Source organism: Erinaceus europaeus, chromosome 8, assembly GCF_950295315.1.
Source record: "Erinaceus europaeus chromosome 8, mEriEur2.1, whole genome shotgun sequence".
Classification (NCBI taxonomy): Eukaryota; Metazoa; Chordata; class Mammalia; order Eulipotyphla; family Erinaceidae; genus Erinaceus; species Erinaceus europaeus.
The window spans coordinates 29,223,876-29,246,172 of NC_080169.1; the positions used below are offsets into that span (position 1 = coordinate 29,223,876).

The 22,297-nt window shown below is 41.1% G+C and overlaps 1 long non-coding RNA gene across 1 annotated transcript in view; it reads left to right on the forward strand.

Moving 5' to 3' along the window:
* The window catches only part of LOC132539770 (uncharacterized), a 110,959-nt gene that overhangs the window by 41,127 nt on the left and 47,535 nt on the right, over positions 1–22,297 (forward strand). The window contains exon 2 of the long non-coding RNA XR_009551070.1: positions 14,292–14,440. This is a non-coding gene — a long non-coding RNA (uncharacterized LOC132539770). The remainder of the gene's footprint in view (positions 1–14,291; positions 14,441–22,297) is intronic.

Below are 22,297 nucleotides of genomic sequence, written 5' to 3' on the forward strand. Positions count from 1 at the left end.
CAGAGATGGATTGGGGAGGTTCTGAGATCTTCCCTGGGGCATTTGGGAGTGCCCCCAAGAACCAGAAAGTTGGCATTGTGAAACTAGGGACTATCCAAGATAGGTACACTGCCTTTGCACTTAGCACTCAGTAAATGTTTGCAATTCCTTTATTACTGTAGAAGGCAAATAGGCACTTATGCTTTAGTTGGGGTAAAGAAATAAATAGCATGCACAGCTCTCCTTTCCTTTAAGTTCTGGCACATTAGACTCTGTCTCTTCATTTATTAAATGGTCTCAGTTACACACACACACACACACACACACACACACACTACTATATATATGTACATATATATATAATTTTTTTATTTTTAAATTTTAATTTATTTAATTTACCAGGTTACTGCTCATCCCTGGCTTATGGTGTTGCGGGGGATTGAACCTGGGATTTTGGGGGCTTAGGCATGAGATTCTCTTTGCATAACCATTATGTCATCTCCCCCACTGTCTGTTACACTTTAAAATAAAAAAAACCTATAGAAAATATAATTCTAGGGCTATGTGGTGGCACACCTGGTCAAGTGCACATATTACCATGTGTAAGGACCTAAGTTCAAGCCTCCAGTCTCTATCTTCAGGGGGATAGTTTCACAAGTGGTGGATCAGTGCTACAGGTCTCTCTCTCTTTCTCTCTCACTCTCTCTCTCTGTCTCTCTCTCTCTCTATCCCCTTTCCCTCCCAATTTCTCTCTGTCCTATCAAATTAAATAAAGTTAAAAAATGCAATTCTAAGTGGAAGGAACTATAACATACTCTAAGTGTTGATAAAGAGGAAACTATTTACTTTTTACAGGGCTTCACTGATCTAGGCCAACTTTTCTAACTAGAAAGAGAGAGACAGAGAGGGAGAGGGAGAGATAGCATGGCATCTAAGCTTCCCCTAGTGCTGTGGGGGCTAGGGCTTGAACTGGGTGGCACACATGGCAAGTAGGCACACTCCCACATGATCTACCATGACAATCCAAAATAAACTTAAAAAAATTTACTAGGGTGCGGGAAATAGCACAGTGATTGTACTAAAGATTTTCATGCCTGAGACTTTTGACGCTCTAGCTTCAATCCCCTGCATCACCATAGACCAGAGCTGAATAGTGCTGTGGGAAAAGGAAAACATTTATTTACTTACTTATCCATACCCCCATCCTGCCTCTCTCTTTCCCTAGTGGGGCAGGGCTCTGGAGAGGTGGGGTCCCAGGACACATTGGTGAGGTCAACTGCCCAGGGAAGTCAGGTTGGTGTCATGGTAGCATCTGCAACTTGGTGGCTGAAAAAGGGTTAAGATATAAAGCAGAAAAAATTGTTAAATAATCAGGAACCTAAAAGCAAAAATATTGCAAATGAGATTTGGAGTCTCCATTTTGGATAAAGGTAGTAGGTCTATCTTAGGGATATGCCAAGGGGCCCATGACTTTACTAGTTTTTGCCTGAGCCTATCAGCTAACATGCAGGCAGACCCAAGGTATTGTCTGGGGAGATGGTGTCAGAGTTGGAAAAAGGACTAGAAAGCTGCATCAGGGAAGAGAGTAGCTCACAAATATGGGAAAAAATATATAAATAACATTAACTGTAAACCCCATTGATTTGATCTGGGACCCATATTCATTGTAGGAGCCTGTGTAACCTCTGCATATCTGTAGGTCTGAGCTTGCATTCTGTGGTCATGGCTAGGAACATTCTAGGCTGCAGTAATGTCAGGACCCATCTTCCTTGAGTGGTAGAGTATGTTGCCCAACCTCCCTTCAGAGAATGGGGCTGACCCTACAATTGTTGATCCACACTGAAGTCAAGGTCCTATAGGGGCCCACAGAGGGGTCCATTATATTGTTCCTGATGCAGATAACCCGTGCCAGTGGCGAGAGGGATCTGTTAGATGTCTAGGCCCATAATGTCTGTGAGGGAATCCCAGGACTCCCTGAGTCAGGCCCTATGTGATGGGGTGGCCTAGTAGTGACCAAAGAGCCATCACTGAAGAATGCCAGTCTCTTGCCCATATCCAGCTTTTGTAGTCCTTACTTTGTCTGAGAAGATTAAAGTTGGAGTGAGTGATTGAGGGAAGTGAAATTGGAAGTAGGTGAGAAGGGTATCTAGGTCTAAGTAGAAACTATCGACTGGCTACGGAAGAAGGGCAAACGCTAGAAGAAGAAGAAGTAGAAACTATTTGATTAGGTGCTTTATGGTGTATTTTTTAGGTCTTTCTACTTGCTTGCTGCATTTATTGACTCACTGAAAACTATTGTGCACTTTTGTTTTTAAAGTATGTATTTTCCCCTGTTTTATGGATACATGTGTACATATGCCCTATCTAATGGGCTTTAGTGTATATATAGGTTTTGAGGCTTTGTTAGGAAGTGCACCACCCGAAATGGAATTAAGGAGTCCTATGAGCTAGGAAAGGTCTCGCCTGAGTAATGAAGCTGGAGGGTTGACATTCCATGCCTGACATCTCTGGATACAGTTTGAAGTGAAACATGTTGAAGTTGTACTGGTTGCATTGATTAGGTTGGGATCAGCAGATGTAGTATCAGTTGGAATGAACTGAGAGAAGCATGCAGGCAAGTGAGCCCCACCCCAAAAGATTCCAGGACTGGGAGAAATATGGGTTTTATAGAGAATAGGGAAGGCTCCTGCTTTTTTAGAGTTTAAGAAGGCAATAGATAGTTATTGCTACAACTATATTATTTGGAAATTGGGTTGACTTTGAAAATCCTATTGTTACAATTTGATGTATCATATAAGACTTCATAATTTATGTCCTTTAATGCTATTTAGATACATATACTGTATCTTATAAAGTGACACCACTAGTTACTTCTTTTCTCCCTGGTTTAAGATTATAGATGATTTAATATTTCAAAGAAAAACTCATTATTAGAAATGTATGAACACCCCACACCTATGGACATCTAATCTTTGACAAAGGTGCCCAGACTATTCAATGGGGAAAGCAGAGTCTCTTCAACAAATGGTGTTGGAAAAAATTGGTTGAAACATGCAGAAGAATGAAACTGAACCACTATATTTCACCAAATACAAAAGTAAATTCCAAGTGCATCAAGGACTTGGATGTTAGACCAGAGACTATCAGATACTTAGAGGAAAATATTGGCAAAACTCTTTTCCACATAAATTTTAAATACATCTTCAATGAAACGAATCCAATTACAAAGAAGACTAAGACAAGAATAAACCTATGGGACTACATAAAATTAAAAAGCTTCTGCACAGCTAAAGAAACTACTACTCAAACCAAGAGACCCCTCACAGAACGGGAGAAAACCTTTACATGCCATATATCAGACAAGAGGCTAATAACCAGAATATATAAAGAGCATGCAAATCTCAACAACAAGACAACAAATAACCCCATCTAAAAATGGGGGAAGGACATGTACAGAATATTCACCAAAAGGCCAAGAAACACATGAAAAAATACTCCAAGTCTCTGACTGTCAGAGAAATGCAAATAAAGACAACAATGAGATACCACTTAACTCCTGTGAGAATGTCATACATCAGAAAAGGTAACAGCAGCAAATGCTGGAGAGGTTGTAGGGTCAAAAGAACCCTCCTACACTGCTGATGGGAATGTAAATTTGTTCAGCCTCTGTGGAGAACAGTCTGGAGAACTCTCAGAAGGCTAGATATGGACCTACCCTATGATCCTGCAATTCCTCTCCTTGGGATATATCCTAAGGAACCCAACACACCCATTCAAAAAGATCTGTGTACACATATGTTTTTGGCATCACAATTTGTAATAGCCAAAACCTGGAAGCAATCCAGGTGTCCAATAACAGATCAGTGGCTGAGCAAGTTGTGGTCTATATACACAATGGAATACTACTTAGCTGTAAAAAATGGTGACTTCACCGTTTTCAGCTGATTTTGGATGGACCTTGACAAATTCATGTTAAGTGAAATAAGTCAGAAAATAAGTCTGGCAAACGCTAGAAGAAGTCAGAAACAGAAGGATGAGTATGGGATAATCTCACTCTCAGGCCGAAGTTGAAAAACAAGATCAGAAAAGAAAACACAAGTAGAACCTGAACTGGAATTGGCGTATAGCACCAAAGTAAAAGACTCTGGGGTGGGTGGGTGGGGAGAATACAGACCCAAGAAGGATGACAGAGGACCTAATGGAGGTTGTATTGTTTTATGGAAAACTGGAAAATGTTATGCATGTACGAACTATTGTATTTACTGTTGAATGTAAAACATTAATTCCCCAATAAAGAAATAAAAAAAATGTATTAACAATTTGAGCATACTGTTGAAATTCAATCAGATTGCCAATTGGAAGTCTTAAGAGGTTAGATTGAAGGAATATATATATATATATATATATATATATATATATATGTTTAGAACTATGGTCTATGCATCAAAAAGCTTGAGACATTCAGTCTATTTTTTCCCTCATATTGATTAAATAGTGATTTGTAAGTTAATAGGAGTGTATATTAATACCATTCCTGCCACCCAAAGTCTGTGTTCCTCTCCCCTCCCCGCCACAGTGAAGCTGAAAATGTACTCTTACCCCCCACCAGAGATTTTTACTTTGGTGCCATACTCAGAACTCAGTCAGATTCTGCTTTGAGTTTCCCTTTGTGTTCTTCTTTCTCAGTTTCTGTTGATGAGTGGGATCATCCCATACTCGTCTTTGTCTTTCTGACATGTCACTTAACATAATTCCTTCTAGCTCCATCCAAGATGGGTCAGAGAAAATGGGTTCATTATTCTTAATAGCTGCATAGTTCCATTGTGTATATATATTTCACATTTTCTCAGTTGTACATCTGTTGTTGGGCACCTGGTTTGCTTCTAGGTTTTGGCTATAAAGAATTGTGCTGCCATGAACATAGGTATACACATATTTTTTTTTGGTTGGGTGTTACAGAGTCTTTAGGACATACCCCTAGGAGAGGAATTACTGGATCATATGGAAGGTCCATGTCTAGCCTTGTGAGAGTTCTCCAGACTGCTCTCCACAGAGGTTGGACCAGTTGACATTCCCACCAGCAGTGGAGGGACTAAAGTCCCTCCAAGTCTGGCTTTAATGGTAATGGGGATTGAGCATGAGACTTCTGGAGCCTCAGACATGCAAACACAATGCTATAATATATATATATATATTTTTTTCCCCAAACATTTTTTTCTTATTCTTTTTTTTAAATTTATTTTTTATTTAAGAAAGGATAAACTAACAAAACCATAGGGTAGGAGGGGTACAACTCCACACAATTCCCACCACCCAATCTCCGTATCCCCTCCCCTCCCCTGATAGCTTTCCCATTCTCTATCCCTCTGGGAGCATGGACCCAGGGTTGTTGTGGGTTGCAGAAGGAGGAAGGTCTGGCTTCTGTAATTGCTTCCCCGCTGAACATGGGTGTTGACTGGTCGGTCCATACTCCCAGTCTGCCTCTCTCTTTCCCTAGTAGGGTGGGTCTCTTGGGAAGCGGAGCTCCAGGACACATTGGTGGGGTCTTCAGTCCAGGGAAGCTTGGCTGGCATCCTGATGGCATCTGGAACCTGGTGGCTGAAAAGAGAGTTAACATACAAAGCCAAACAAACTGTTCAGCAATCAAAGGTTGGAATAGTGGAGAGGAAGTGTTGGGGAGGGGGTATTCACTGCAAACTCTAGTGTACTTCTGCTTTCAGGTATATATTTTGCAGTAGTTTATGGATACGTGTGAACATATGCTCTCTCTCACAGAACCTGGTCTATATCTAGGTTTTGGGACTTTGTTAGAAAGTGAACCACCTGGGATGGAATTAGAGAATGCTATGAAAGGAAAGGTCTCACCCAAGTAATGAAGCTGAAGGGTTGTCATTCCACACATGAAGTCTCTGGACACTGTCTGAAGTGAAGCATGTTGAGGTGTCAATCGTTGCATTGATTAGGTTGCGATCGGCTGATGCAATATTATTTGATATGGATTGGGAGAGGCATGCAGGAAAGTGGACCCTATCGTAAGGTTCCAGGACTGGGGGAAATATAGGCTCTATAGTGGAGATGTGAGGTTCCTGCTGTCTTAGGGTTCAAAAAGACAATGGATAGTTAATATTATCATCACATTATTTGGTAATTATTTGGTTAACTTTGAAAAGTCCTTTTGTTAGGGTTTGCTGTACAGTACCTAGTATCTTATATAGCTGTGCCACTGGTTGCTTCTGATCTACTTGGTCTAGGCTTTTGAGAGAGTCCGCATATCAGATACACAGCCTATATATTAAAAAGACTCAGTCTGTGTTTTAAAAACTTTGAGACATACAATTAATTTTCCCCCTCTCATATTAATTAACTAGTGATTTATATGACTACACTTTACTAGGAGTGTACCTAAACACCATTCCCACCACCAAAAGACTGTGTCCCTTCCCACCCACCCACCCCTGTTTCCCAAACATTTTTTTTAAATTTGTGATTAATAATGGGTTACAGGATTGTAAGATTACTGAGTATAGTTCCACATTGTACCCACCACCAAAGTTCTTTGTTTCCATCCTCCCAGAGATAACCACCATAGTTCTCACAAAGTCTTAGAAACATTTTTGTTTCTTTGCCAGTTCATGTGGGTCATTTATCTAGATTCTACACATGAGAGACTATCTAGTGTTGTATATCTTTGAGATATCTCCCTAAGTTTTCTTTTCTTTTAAAATTTTTTTAATTATCTTTATTTATTTATTTATTGGTTAGAGACAGCCAGAAATTGAGAGGGGAGGGGATGATAGGGATAGAGACAGAGAAATCTGCAGTACTGCTTCACTACTTGTCAAGCTTTCCCCCTGCAGGTGAGGACTGGGGGCTTGAATCTGGATCCCTAGGCACTGTAACATGTGTGCTCAACCAGGTGTGCCACCACCCTAAGTTTTCAATGAATATCTTTTGTTTTGTAATCCTTAATTCCTACCAGAGCTGTGATAATTTGCTAAGAAACAAACGACAGGTCCCTCATTGTCACTGTTATCACACTTTTACACTTTGTTTACAGACCTTATCACAATGTGTTATTATTTGTTTTTTTATTTTTAAGTTAATTTATGCCATTTCTACTAGTCCTTAAGCTCCTTGGGGATAATGAATCTCTATTGTGAAGATACCTTTCTGTATCCATAGGACCTAGAACTATCTCTGGCTTATAGTAGGTGTGCATTGTGCACTTATATGTATCAGTTAGTCCTTCTAAGATCTAAGAAGGCTTACATCATTATAATATTTATTTTAGACATGTAGAAGCAGAGTAAAGAGAGGTGAAATAATTTGCTCATCAGTAAGAGAGTCTTAGAACTTACTAAGTCTGGATGAGTTCATGATTATCATCTTATGCCACAAATACATGTTTGTTAAAAGAAGGAAGGTTTAGGGAGTTGGGCTGTAGCGCAGCGGGTTAAGCGCAGGTGGCGCAAAGCACAAGGACCAGCATAAGGATCCCGGTTTGAACCCCGGCTCCCCACCTGCAGGGGAGTCGCTTCACAGGCGGTGAAGCAGGTCTGCAGGTGTCTGTCTTTCTCTCCTCCTCTCTGTCTTCCCCTCCTCTCTCCATTTCTCTCTGTCCTATCCAACAACGACAGCAACAATAATAACTACAACAATAAAACAACAAGGGCAACAAAAGGGAATAAATAAATAAAATAAATATTAAAAAAAAAAGAAGGAAGGTTCCATGGGAACAGACTTAGAGCAACTTTGACTATGTGACGTAGGAATCATTCAGGACAGACATGTTTAGATTTCAGTTAGTTGATAAGGCCTAATTATAGTTTATACCTACATGAGTGGGGGAGGGTGGGGACAGGTAAGTGATGTAGAGATATTTGGAAATGCTCCAAGAACCCAGGTGATCTAGTCTAGTTTATTTCAGAATACTCCTTTTCTGGATTATTGTCAAGCTATAGTTTGTTGCTATACTCGGAAGCTTTTGTGAGTGAGTGAGTGAGTGTGTGTGTGTGTGTGTGTGTGTGTGTGTGTTTGTGTGTGTGTGCCACTTTAGAAGATTTCTGTAGATAGTTTGTATGCTTTCCAGCTGCACAACTGGTTTTAATTCTCTCTGATACCATTGTATATACTAGAAGAGACTGTTGGTTTAGGGTAGTTTATACTGACCTCTTAAAGAGAGCATAACAACATGTTTTCTCTATTATGTCTTATTTTTATTTTTAAAACTAGATCTTTAAAATGTATTCTAAGAAAAGTATACTTGTGAGGAAAAGGAACCACCCATTATGGAAAGGCACAAAGAAAGTCAGTAAGCCACATCCAGAAGCTTTTTTTTTCTTTCTTTTTATTTCTTTATTGGGGGTTAATGTTCTAAGCCAACAGTAAATACAGTAGTTTGTACATGCATACAGAAGCTTTACTATATCTGTTGTCCTATATATAGCCTTATCTTTTTTCTTTGTATAAATGGGAACATACTGTGTTATGTATTCAAAACTTAAAAAAATATGTGACATTAGAGAATAAGTCTAGAACCTTATGTATGCATGATTCTGCTGAGTGGTCCTGGTCCCAGGCCCAATTTTTAGTCTTGTGAGAAAGAGGGAGGAAGGAGAAAAGATGAGGAGAGAGGAGAGATGTGAAATGAGAGAGTGGAGAGAGAGGGAGAGGGAGGGAGGGGAAGGGTGTGGAGGAGGGAGGGAGGGAGGGAGAGAGAGAGAGAGAGAGCGAGAGAGAGAGACCAATACACTTCCATTATCCACGAAACTCCCCCTGATGCTATCCATGTGCATCTATATCACATGGTCTCCTATGTGTTGCTGGACCTTCCCACATTCTACCCCACTTTGTGTGTGTGTGATTCAATATTGGTTTACAAAATTACAAGATAAAAGGTTCCACGCCATTCCCACCACCAGAGTTCTGTGTCCCCATTCCCTGTACTGGAAACTGCAGTGGTTCTCCCAAGGTCACAGATACAGATTGACTATTATTTCTGTTATCTGTCTATCTATCTATCTATCTATCTATCTATCTATCTATCTATCTATCTATCCATTTTTCTATGGTCCTGACTTCTTTTAAGACACACCAACACCTATTACTACTTCTAGATGTCTTTCCTTTTTTCCTCTTTTCTCTCTGGGTCCTGATGGGATTGGGTTTCAGAGCCCTCTAGTCATCTTCCCCTAACATTTCTCCCCATTCAGGAATATGGATCAGAATTCTTTTAGGTGTGCAGAAGGTGGGAGTTTTGGATTTTTCAGTTGCTTCTCCCCTGGTCTTGGGCATCGGCAGGTTGATCCATACCCTTAGCCTGTTTCTATTTTTCCTTAGTGGGGTAGGGCTCTAGAGGAGTGAGGTTCTGGGATACATTGGTGAAGTCAAATGCCCAGGGAAGTCAGGATAGAATCCTAGTAGCATCTGAAACTTGGTGTCTGAAAGGCAGTTAAGATATGAAGTGGGACAAAATGATTAATGAACAGGAACCATAAGATATGAATAAAGCAGGTGAGAATAGGGATTTTAGGGTGGTAAGAAGCTAGGAAGTCAATTTTAGATATGTTATAGGGGGCCAAGACTTTACTAATTTTTGTTTGAGCTTGATAGTTAACATGGAGGTAGACTAAGAATTTTGTCTAGGAAGGTGGAGTTGAGAATAGAACTGGAAAGCTGGACTAGGGCCGAGAGTAGTTTTCAAAGTTGAAGAGGAAATATAAATACAATTAACTATTTACCCCATCAGTCCAACCCAGAGCCCATGTATGTCCATAATTAGCACAGAAGCCTGTATAACCTCTGAGTCCCTGTCAGTCTGAGCTCACATTTCCTGGTCACAGCTGAGAACATTCTAGGTTGCACTCATTTTAGGATTCGTCTTCCTTGAGTGGCAGGGGAGGCTGATCCAGCCTCCTTTTGGAAAGTGGGGCAGTCCCTACCAGTACTGCTTTATAGTGAGGACATAGTCCTGGAGAGGCTCTCAAAAGGGCTTCAGATGATGTTCCTAATGGAAGTGACCAGTGATAGCGGAGAGAGGGGTCAAGGCCCATCATATCTATGGGGCAATCCTGGGATTACCTGACTAGGGCCCAAGGTGATGGCCATCTAACCTTTTTAAAATTAGAAATAAATTTACTTTTGGAAATTTCTTGGCAAATATGGTAGGATATACAACACATACTTTTTTCTGCCTTCCAAAAGTCCACTGAAACTATAAAAAGAGGTTTCTTTCCCTTTAAGACAAAAATTTATAAAGACAGAGCAAATGGAAGAGAAATCAAAAGCTCTAAATATATGCAACACTGTAAACTGAAATAGGAGATGCCTGAAAATTAAACCCCAAAATATGCAAGGAGAATGCTAAGGGTCACCTGCTCTAACTCAGGGTGCCCTAAATCTTAACTACTGAGGACTAGAAACCAGTTTTAGGATGAGGGCCAGGGAAGCAAGGATGGTTTGAGTAAGGGTGGTTGGACTAAGATCACAGGGCACACAAAGGCATGTACTCTGTACTGAAAATGAAGTAGGGTTTATATGTATACCAATGCCGGTGCATAGCAAAAGTCCAACCCCTCCCCTCCACACAAAAATTTTTTCTCCCTGAGCTCAGAAGTCAGGGTTTGATCTCTAGGTAGGGGCTGGAGAAATTCCTAGAGTTCCTGATAAGGAAACAGAAAACATAAAGAGACTTGACAGTTTATTTTACGCTAAAGACTGTATGGTGAAGCTCTAAGTGATTATTGAATTCAACTCAGTTCTTTATGCCCATTATTTTCCCCCTCATTTTAAAAATTTATTATTAATAGTAGGTTACATGACTATAAGATTAGGGACCAGAGGGGGTCGGGTGATAGCACAGTGGGTTAAATAAGCACACATGGTGCAAAGTGCAAATACTGATGTAAGGATCCCGGTTTGAGCCCCCAGCTCCCCACCTGCAGTGGGGTCACCTCACAAGTGGTGAAGCAGATCTGCAGGTGTCTATCTTTCTTTCCCCCTCTCTGTCTTCCCTTCCTCTCTCCATTTCTCTCTGTCCTACCCAACAACAATGACATTAATAACAACAATAATAACCACAGTGATTAAAAAAAAAAGGGCAACAAAAGGGAAAAAGTAGCCTCTAGGAGCAGTGGTTTGTGGTGAGCTGAGCCCCAGCAATAACCCTGGAGGCAAAAAAAAAAAAAAAAAAAAGCCAACATGGCACTAAAAAAATAAGAACTATTTGAAAAAAATAAAAACAGATTAGGGGCCAGGGGTTGTGCACCTAGTTGAGTGTACACATTATACTGAGCGAAGATCTGGGTTCAAGTCCCTGTCCCCACCTGCAGAGGGGAAGCTTTATGAGTGGTTAAACAATGCTGCAGGTCTCTTTCTCCCTTCCTATCACCCCCTCTCTTAACTTCTGTCTGTCTCTGTCCTAGATACATGAATAAACAGAATATTTACAAAAACAAGATTGCAAGATTACATTGCATATTTCCACACCACACCTACCACAAAAGTTCTGTCCCCCCCACTTCCACCTCCCAATGATAAACATCATAGTTCTCACAAGTCTTAGAAATAGTTTGCTTCTGTTTTTCTCCTCCTCCTCCTTCTTCTCCATCTCCTCCTCCTCCTTCTCCTTTTCTTCTTCTCCCTCTTCCTCCTCCTCCTCCTCTTTCTCTGGCTCATTCTTCTTTGAGCCTGTGGGCCTGCCAGTGGTCCTTCTTGCCTGCTTCACTTTTGCCCTTGGCATGGTATGCAGCAGTATCCTTTTCATATTTTTCCTGCAGTTTATCTGCTTTCTGCTCATATGGCTGTTTATTCTTTAGCCGACTCTTCAGAATACATTTCACCCAACTTTTTTGCAATATCACCAGTGGATAGGCCAGGGTGTTAACTTTTGATCTCTGGGTGATGTTTAAAACAGGAAGAAAGCAGATGAAGGCCTCTTAGGAACATTGGGATCCCTTTTCTTTTCTTTTCTTTTCTTCCCCTTTCTATTTTTTTTTTTTACTTATAAAATGGAAATATTGACAAGACCATAGGATAAGAGGGGTGCAGTTCCACATAGTTCTTACCACCTGAACTCCATATCCCATTCCTCCCTTGAAAGTTTTCCTACTCTTTATCCCTCTGGGATTATGGACCCAGGGTCATTATGGGGTGCAGAAGATGGAAGATCTGACTTCTGTAATTGCTTCCCTGCTCAACATGGGCATTGGCAGGTCGATCCATACTTACAGCCTGTCTGTCTCTTTCCCTTAGTGGGGCAGGGATCTGGGGAGATGAGGCTCCAGGACATATTGGTGGGGTTGTCTGCCCAGGGAAGTCCGGTTGGCATCATGGTAGCATCTGGAACCTAGTGGCTAAAAAAGAGTTAAGATATAAAGCAGAACAAATTGTTGACTAATCACGAACCTAAAGGCAAGAATATTTCAGGTGAAGATCTGGGGTCTCCATTTTGGAAAAAGCTAGTAGGTCTATTTTAGGTATATTCCAAGGGGCCCATGAGTTTACTAGTTTTTGCCTGAGCCTGACCTCTGATATGCAGGTGGACCCAAGTTATTGTCTGACACCAAGTTATTGTATGACACCAGTCATAGTTGGAAAAAGGACTAGAAAGCTGGATCAGGAAAGAGAGTAGCTCCCAAATATGGGAAAAGTATATGAATATTATAAACTGTATACCCTATCAATTTGATATGGGGCCCATATTCATTGTAGGAGCTTGTGTAACCTCTGCATCCCTGTAGTTCTGAGCTCACATTCTGTGGTTACAGCTGGGAACATTCCAGGCTGCACTAATTTCAGGACCCATCTTCCTAGGGTGATAGGTAGAGTATGTTATCCAACTTCCCATTTGGAGAATGGAACATTCCCTACAATTGTTGATCCACATTGAGGGCAAGGTCCTGTAGGGGCCCACAAAGGGATCCATTATGTTGTTCCTGGTGGAGATTACCAGTGACAGTGGAGAGAGGGATTTTGTCAGCTGTTCTAACTTTCTGTTCTAATATAATACAGTTATCCTAGAGCAATCATCAAATCTATTTAGTTTGTTCAAGTTAAGAAGGAAATTATTTTGGGGCTGGATGGTGGTGCACCATGCACAAGAACCTGAGTTCAAGTCCCCAGTCCCCACCTACAGAGGGGAAATTTTTCATAAGCAGTGGAACAGTGCTGTAGGTGTCTCTCCTTCTCCCTCTTACAAACAAACAGAAAGAAAAAAAAAAAAGAGAGATAGAAATAATGGCCCAGGGAATGGTGGAGTTACACAGGCACTGAGCTCCAGTAGTACCCCTGGTGGCTGGAAAAAAAAAAAAACCGTATGTTTTCTGAGTTATGTGAGAAGTAGATATTTTGTTACCTTTCTTCCCCACCAGAGTATTGCTCAGCTCTAGTTTATGGTGGTTCTGGGGGACTGAACAGGGACTTTGGATCCTCAGGCATGAGAGTCTTTTTGCATAACTATTATGCTACCTATCCCCACCTAGAAGTAGATTATTTTGTTAAATAAGAATTGGCTGACAGCATCTGCCATGTTGATTGAATATATTTTTTTAATTTTTAAAATAATTTTTATTTATAAAAAGGAAACACTGACAAAAACCATAGGATAAGAGGGGTACAACTCCAAAGTAAGGACTACAAAAGCTGAATAAGGGCAAGAGACTGGCATACTTTAATGATGACTCTTTAGTCACTATCAGGCCACCCCATCAGCTGGGGCCTTAGTCGGGGAGTTCTGAGATTCCCAAATAGACAAGATGGGCCTAGACCTCGAATACATTTTTTCAAAGTTTTTTTCCCCTAGGATCCTCAGTTTACCCAAAGGTAATTAAGGAATTTCTCCAATTGTATGCTTGTTATCAGTACCATTCCAGTCAAGATCTTATCAGAAATTCTCTCTTTCACACATAGTTTAAGCCAATAAATCTGGAAACTTTAAAAGTAAATTTAGATTATGCTATGAAATGAATCAGTATATCTTCAGCTTGTTGAGGAAGAAACACTTTGCATTTATATCTAGAACACATTTATCCCAGTGACATTGTACAAACACAAATTGAATACATATGAAACCAGTAACTACTTGATTTTGATGAATCTTACCTGTGTTATTTTTGACTGCAATTTTTCTGCTAGAAAGCAGATCTCACATACATGTTAGGTTTAACTTTCTTATACATGTTCCATATTTTAAAATGTTAAAGTTTTAAATTTTTTGTGGGGTTTCCTGAAAGTTTTTTTTTTTTTTTTACTTTACTTTACTTTATTTACTTATTTCAACATGATCTCTAAACACAATCTATCTTAATTCACAGGTGTTGGAAAATCTGAGGGGTCTGGCAGAAACAGAGCTTGTGAAACCAACCCTGTGCACAGTTACCAGCTGTTCAGGGACTAGACCAGTATGGAGGAACTCCTTCAGTACCCTTGTAAACTGGGGAATCGATCCAGACACTCGTAACAGGTTGGTGGCAGATGGTTTGATTTCAAGTTTTTAAAGAATTCTTTGGGTTCCTTGAAGCCTAACATTTGATATTAGACATAATTTTTCTTCATTAGTACTTTCCACAGTTCACTAGGCGGGGCGGGATGGCGGTGGTTTAATTAGTTCGTAACTTCCAGATTTATCAGAGTGATTTCAGCCTTGAAACCAATAGGGAGGGAGGGAGGTGGTGAGAGACAGTAGAAGAGGAAAAGAACCTGAGAAATATAAGAAGAAGACCAATTTGGAGCTTGGATAGTTCCTATAATCCAGCCTCTTGGTAATTGTTTTTGTCTTTGCTTTCTTCACTTGCCATTGCCACTACCAAATGCTTGATTTTGAGAGGTTGAAGTCCTAAAAGGAATCCTGATTACATTACTGCTTTTTTTTTTTTCCCCTTGGGCAAGTGCAAATTCTGATTTCTATCTGAACTTATGTGGAAATTTTGAGGAATAGGTTATGCAAGGAAAGTGATCATGATGATAATGCTGCAGCGGCTTTGTGGATCACATTTCAGTACAACAAAACTCCAGGATATTTCACCCACTTTATTTAGCATGGCATCGAATATAATGTAATTGCCAATTGACTTGTACCCTCTTTTTAACCCTGCTTCTTAGGAATTGGATTCTCCTAACAGTGGTTATCTTTGGGACTTGCTGGGAAAGTGACTTCTTCCTAACCATCTGGTACTCAATGATTTCATTTGTTATTGCCCATACATTGAATAAATATAAATGTCTAGAAATTTAGATTTTATTTTTGTAGCACCAGAGCTACTGATCTTGGGGCAACTTTTAAATTTGTATTATTTATTTATTTTAATAACACTTTAAATATTAAGTATTTTTATTATTTTGGATACAGAGAAAATTGAGAGGGAAGAGGGAGGTAAAGAGGAAGAGAGATACTTGTAGCATTGCTTCATCGATTGCGAAGCTTTCCTCTTACATGTGGGGAGCTGGTGTTTGAATTCAGAGCCTTCCATATGGTAATGTGTGTATTCAGCTGGATGTACCACCACCTAGCCCCAACATTTTCATTTTAAAATTTTGAAAATAGAGGTGGTAAAGAGACTATAGCACAACTTTACCATTTCTGAGACTTCCTTCAGTGTCATGGTGTTCTTTTGTGGTGTTGGGGCTTAAACCAAGGATTCTATACTATACAGATTGAGCTATTTCCCAGCCCTTTTAAAATATTAGTGTATTATTTTTCAACAACTTTTCAGTATGCTATCTCTGTAGTCTACGACAATAAGAAGTTTTAACTCTTGTAACCCTATGGCATAGTTTATTGCACCTTAACAACTTTGTAAATGTTTTTTTTATTAGTAACTTACAAAATCACAAAATAATAAGGGTACAATTCCACACCATTTCCCTCACCAGAGTTCTGTGTCCCCATCCCCTCTACTGGAAACTGCGGTGGTTCTCCACAGGTCACATGAATGGATGAAGACTGTCTGTCTGTCTGTCTGTCTGTCTGTCTATCTATCTATCTACCTATTTTTCCTATGATCTTCTCTTCTTTTCTAAGTCACACCTACACCAATTACTACTTCTGAATGTCTTTCCTTTTTTCTTTTTTTTCTCTCTGGGTCCTGATTGGGTTTCAGAGTTCTCTAGTCACCTTCTTCTAACATTTCTCCTCCTTTGGAAATAAGGAACAAGATTCTTTGTGGGGTGCAAAAGGCGGGAGGTTTCTGTAATTGCTTCTCCCCTGAACATGGTTAATGGCAGGTTCATTTACACCCCCAATCTATTTCTGTCTTTCTCTAGTGGGGTAAGGCTCTGGAGAGGTGAGGTTCTGGGACACATTGGTGAGGTCATCTGCCCAGGGAGTTCAGAATGGAATCATAGTAACATCTGTAACTTGGTGGCTGAAAGGTAGTAAGTTATGAGGCAGGACAAAATGTTTAATAAACAGGAACAAGAAAGTAAGAATAGAGCAGGTGAGAATAGGGATTTTAGAGTGGTAGGAAGCTAAGAAGCCTAATTTAGGTATGTTCCTAGGGACCTATGACTTAAGTAATTTTTGCCTGAGCAATATGGAGGTGAGCTAAAAATATTTTTTGAGAAGGTATAGTCAGAGTTGAGAATAAATCTATAAAGCTAGGTAAGGGAAAACTTGAAGAAAATGTATAAATACAATTAACTGTTTACCCCATAAATTTGTCTTAGGGCCAATGTATATTCATAATTGGCACAGGAGCCTATATTATAAGGCTCTGAGTCTCTGTCAGACTGAGCTCACAGTCATGGTCACAGCTGGGAACATTCTAAGCTGCTGCATTCATTTCAGAACCAGTCTTCCTTGAATGTTAGAGTAGGCTGACCCAGCCTCCCTTTGGAAAGTAGGGAAGTCCCTGTCATTGCTACTTTACAGTGAGGGCAAGGTCATGGAGAGAGAGGCCCTTGAAAGGGCTTATGATGGCATTCCTGATAGAAGTGACCATTGACAGGGGATAAAGGGATCTTTTAGAGGGCCAGGCCCATCCTGTCTATGGAGGAATCCTAGGATTGCCCTGACTTAGGCCCCAGGTGATGGAGTGGCCTGATAGTGACTAAAGACACCATAATTCTCTCGCTCTTTTCCTGCTTTTGAAGTCCCTTATTTGTCTGACGAGTTTGGATTTTCCCTCAGCTGAGTGTCATTTGCACTGAGTGTCATTTGTTGTATCAAAATTGGTCTATACAGTCTGGCCTCAAGTTGGGAAGAAAACAGCTAGGATTTCAGTGAGGTCTAAGTTAGCCTTGAGTTTTATTGCATTTGTTTGATGATTCTAATAAAGGCTGTCATAGGGGCAATAATTGTCCTTTAGTTTATGTAAAGTTTTGCTAGTTTATCTCTTGGCCAATTGTATATATTTTTTTCTAAATATTATCAAGGGGTAACAATAAAGCTGATGCTGTCATAAGAGATTAGGAAATAGATATACCTTACTTTCTTTTGTGTAGTAAGTTGGATAGAGAGATTGAGGGATGTGAGGTAGGGGGTAGGAGAGGAGGTATCTAGGCCTAAGGAATAAATATTTGACTTGAAAAATTATGGTACCTCCTTTAGGCCAGCCATTCTACTAGATTGGTGAGCTTATTATGTCTTAGTATAATCATAGAGGACTATTAAGCACTTTTACTTTGAGGTACATAATTGCCCCTAACTTATGGATATATGTATACACCCTTAGACCCTCGCCTATATCTAGGATCAGTAACTTTGTTGGAGAATGTGCCATCTGAAATGGAACTGGGTAGTCCCATGTGACTTTAATAACTTTTATCCTGGTGTTTTCTTTAGAATTTAGATCCTCCAACACCCATTCATGCTCAAAACTCTACAGAAAATGGGAATAGATGGGAAATTCCTCAAGATAGTGGAGTCTATATATAGCAAACCTACAGCCAACATCATACTCAATGGACAGAAGCTGAAAGCAGTCCCCCTCAGATCGGGGACTAGACAGGGCTATCCACTGTCACCGTTACTCTTCAACATAGTATTGGAAGTTCTTGCCATAGCAATCAGGCAAGAGAAAGAAATCAAAGGAATACAGATTGGAAGGGAAGAAGTCAAGCTCTCACTATTTGCAGATGATATGATAGTATACATAGAAAAACCTAGAGAATCCAGCAGAAAATTACTGGAAGTTATTAGGCAATATAGCAAGGTATCAGGCTACAAAATCAATGTACAAAAATCAGTGGCATTTCTTTATGCAAACACTAAATCTGAAGAAGACATCCAGAAATCACTCCCATTTACTGTTTCAGCGAAATCAATCAAATACCTAGGAATAAAGTTGACCAAAGAAGTGAAAGACTTGTATGCTGAAAACTATGAGTCGCTACTCAAGGAAACTGATACCAAGAAATGGAAAGATATCCCATGCTCATGGATTGGAAGAATAAATATCATCAAAATGAATATTCTCCCCAGAGCCATATACAAATTTAATGCAATACCCATCAAAGTTCCACCAAGCTTCTTTAAGAGAATAGAACAAACAGTACAATCATTTATCTGAAACCTGAAAACACCTAGAATTGCCGAAACCATCTTGAGGAAAAGAAACAGAATTTAGATCCTTCTCTGCTTCTTTCCTTCTTCCTTTTCTCTCCTTTCTGTTATTTCTTTCATTCACTAAACATTAATTACACCCTAGTGGAGACACTGTCGTTTGGGCAGTTCTAGTTGGGGGTGAGAGTTAGGACTATATAGCAGAGGACTGATGAAACAAAGAGAAAGTGAATACCACCAGTGTTTTTCCCTTCTCTCCCTAGACTGTGACATTAATTTTTAACTTTTCATTTTCATATAAAAGCCCTATTTCTCAAAGGGTACCTTACCCTAAACCAATAGTTACTTAGTTTTCCCCTTTGCTATCATAACCAGAAAATATCCATGAATTGTTTAATGCTTTGCAATGACAATATGCAATGGCAGTTCAGTTGTCTCTTAAAGTTTTTAAACACTCTGAGTTGTCTTTGACAACTGAAATTCCTATTCTTGCTCCTCTGAGGAGAATTAGTGACAACTTGTGAAATTCTATTCTCTTTGAGATCTTCTCAAGTTTTAGTGATTGCCACTTCTTTTTTTCATTTCAACATTTCATTTTTATTTTTTACTATCTTTATTTATTTACTTATTGGATAAAGACAGTCAGAAATCAAGAGGGAAGGGAGTGATAAAGAGGGTGAGAGACAGCGAGACACCTGCAATACTGCTTCACCACTCGCAAGGAAAGAAAATCACTTTCCCCTGCAGGTGGGGACTGGGGGCTTGAACCTGGGTCCTTATGCATTGTAATATGTGCACTCAACCAGGTGTGCCACCAACCAGCCCCCATTTGTTGTATGCTTTACATTGGGTAGTTCTCCCCCCGCCGAGAGAATTAGATCAGTCCAGTTAGTTTCGCGAGCCCACTTGGACCCGCCCCAGGAACCCCGCCAGAGTTGCCAGAGTTTGAGAGTTCCTGGGTTCCAGAGTTGAAGAGTTCCTAAGTTCGAGAGTTCCTGAGTTCCAGAGTTGTAGAGTTGCAGAGTAAGAGAGAGTGCTTGCGCCGCAGCAAAGAGACAGCAGAGTTCTGTTTGGTGATTAGTTTGTCTTAGTTTATGAATCGTTGTTCCTGGATAAAGAGATACAGCTTCCCTGCCCAGCCGTTGTCTCCGCATCTCTGTTACCCGCCCGTGAAGCTAGCCCGGCCAGCAGGAGCCGTCCAAAATTTTAACAACAAATGGCGCCCACGTGGACCTGACCTGCGCATCTCTCAGATAAGTAAAGACAATTTGGCTACCTATGCACTATAGCCTTCTCTTCTGCTTGTGAAGAGATCTCCAAAGGCCTCTGCTCTTTCTTCACGAGACTGTTTCGCTGTTTCTGGAACATTTATATCTGGACCACTCTGTGATTTCCACTCGCTCGGGTGAACTCAGAACAGTCAGCGGGAAGAGCCAGCGGGTGGGAGGCGAGGCACGGAGCTGCTGTTTCCACCTGGTTAAACAGCCAGCCAGCCGGCTGCGCCCAGACAACCCCGCGCACTGCGCCCGCAGCCCCGCAGTCCGCAGGAGGCTGATGCCAACACACAAGAGCCCCAAGAGCCCAATGCCAGCACGCTGGAGCCCGATGCCAACACGCTGGAGCCCGATGCCAACACGCAAGAGTCCGAGGCCAGCCCACAGGAGCCGGCTCTCCACCGCGTGTAGCAGGGCACTGGATGCGTGATCCCTCCACGCTGCTCGGCCACTGCGAGCAGGGCAGCAGACATGGCAGGGCCATGGGGCAGGGCTGCGGCGGCCTATCATGGCCGCCACCCTTGGGCACCTAGGCCCACACCTTCTACAAGCCTGGCCCGCCTGCCCTCTTGCTATGAATTCTGGAACGATCCCGGGCCTCCCGGACCCTCAGGCTCCCTGCCGAAACTGGGCACACGAGATCTCCAGCTGCCAGTCCGGTCTGAAGGCAGACAAGCTGGAGTACGCAGAGATTTGTGCAGAGATCGCAACCTGCAATTCCTAGAAGTGGAGCTGTGCAGGAAGCCACCTCCAGATGGTGAACCCCCCCCAACAACTAAGACAGTACAGGTCTAAATTCGTGTTTGAAATGACATGTCTTCGTAACAAAGGTTTCTCTCCTTGTGTATTAATGACCATGTTTATGTGTATGTTTAAAGTTTGGTAAACAGTAACTTTAAGGCTAAATTCTTACTAGTCGAAGTTAAATGAAAAAGGTTTTCAACGTAATTCTCATAAAGATAAAATTAACTTACATTTAAAGTCTGAGGTAAAAATTAGTTAACAATCAATATATTTTAACTAAGTTGGTCTAAACAAAAGGTTAAATAGACTTGTTGATATGTAAAACTCTCCATTACCTTCTCTCTTAGAAATGGTAGATCGTGGGGAGTCGGGCTGTAGCACAGCGGGTTAGGCGCAGGTGGCGCAAAGCACAAGGACCAGCATAAGGATCCCGGTTCGAACCCCGGCTCCCCACCTGCAGAGGAGTCGCTTCACAGGCGGTGAAGCAGGTCTGCAGGTGTCTATCTTTCTCTCCTCCTCTCTGTCTTCCCCTCCTCTATCCATTTCTCTCTGTCCTATCCAACAATAACAACAACAATAATAACTACAACAATAAAACAATAAGGGCAACAAAAGGGAATAAATAAATAAAATAAATATTAAAAAAAAAAGAAATGGTAGATCGCACAGTGGCTATGCTAATTATTCTCATGCCTGAGGTTTCCTTTCCTGACTCCATCTTGAATGGGTGTAACAAAAGGTTAAAAAGATGTTGTTGCTATGTAAAAGTCTCAAATTCCTTCTCTATTAGAAATATGCTAATAACAAGTTTTGTTTCATAGTAAGTAAATTGCAGCCAGCTGCCTTTGGGACTCTAGGCTGTTCCCCGCCTCCATGCAAATGCCCGTCGAGGCAAGTAGCCCCCCAGAGGCAAAAAATGTTTTTTTTTAAGCTGATAAAGTTTAGCTCACAGAGGCAGATATGGCCCCCTCAGGCCTTCCCTTGGCAACACGCTGGTTCTTGTTACTTGCTTACATGTTTCTCCATGTTTGTGCCAGTTTCTTTTTTAAAAATGCCTGTATGATATATGTTTCTGTTCACCCCACACCCTTGATACTATAGTCATTTAGTTAAAAAGAAAAGGGGGAATTGTTGTATGCTTTACATTGGGTAGTTCTCCCCCCGCCGAGAGAATTAGATCAGTCCAGTTAGTTTCGCGGGCCCACTTGGCCCCGCCCCTAGGAACCCCGCCAGAGTTGCCAGAGTTCGAGAGTTCCTGGGTTCCAGAGTTGTAGAGTTGCAGAGTAAGAGAGAGTGCTTGCGCCGCAGCAAAGAGACAGCAGAGTTCTGTTTGGTGATTAGTTTGTCTTAGTTTATGAATCGTTGTTCCTGAATAAAGAGATACAGCTTCCCTGCCCAGCCGTTGTCTCCGCGTCTCTGTTACCCGCCTGTGAAGCTATCCCAGCCGGCAAGAGCCTCCGAAAATTTTAACAACACCCATTTCAACATATTATAGCAGTTCCTCACCTTGAATCTTTCGTAAAGATTTATTTTTCATGACATATAGAGACCAGAGCACAGCTCAGGTTTAACATGATGGTGCCAGGAACTGAACCTAGGACCTTAGGGTCCTCAGGCACAAGAGCCTGGCACACTACCACTGTGCCATATCTCCTTAGCCCCCACATTGAATTTTGCCACCTAGCAGGACTGCTTTCCCCATTAAGTTTTAAAGGTCAGACCCCTTCCTGCTTACAACTTTAGCTTTTCCTGTCCTGACACTCGCTTTTTCGTTAGGTCAGCTTTTGAATTTTACCAGATC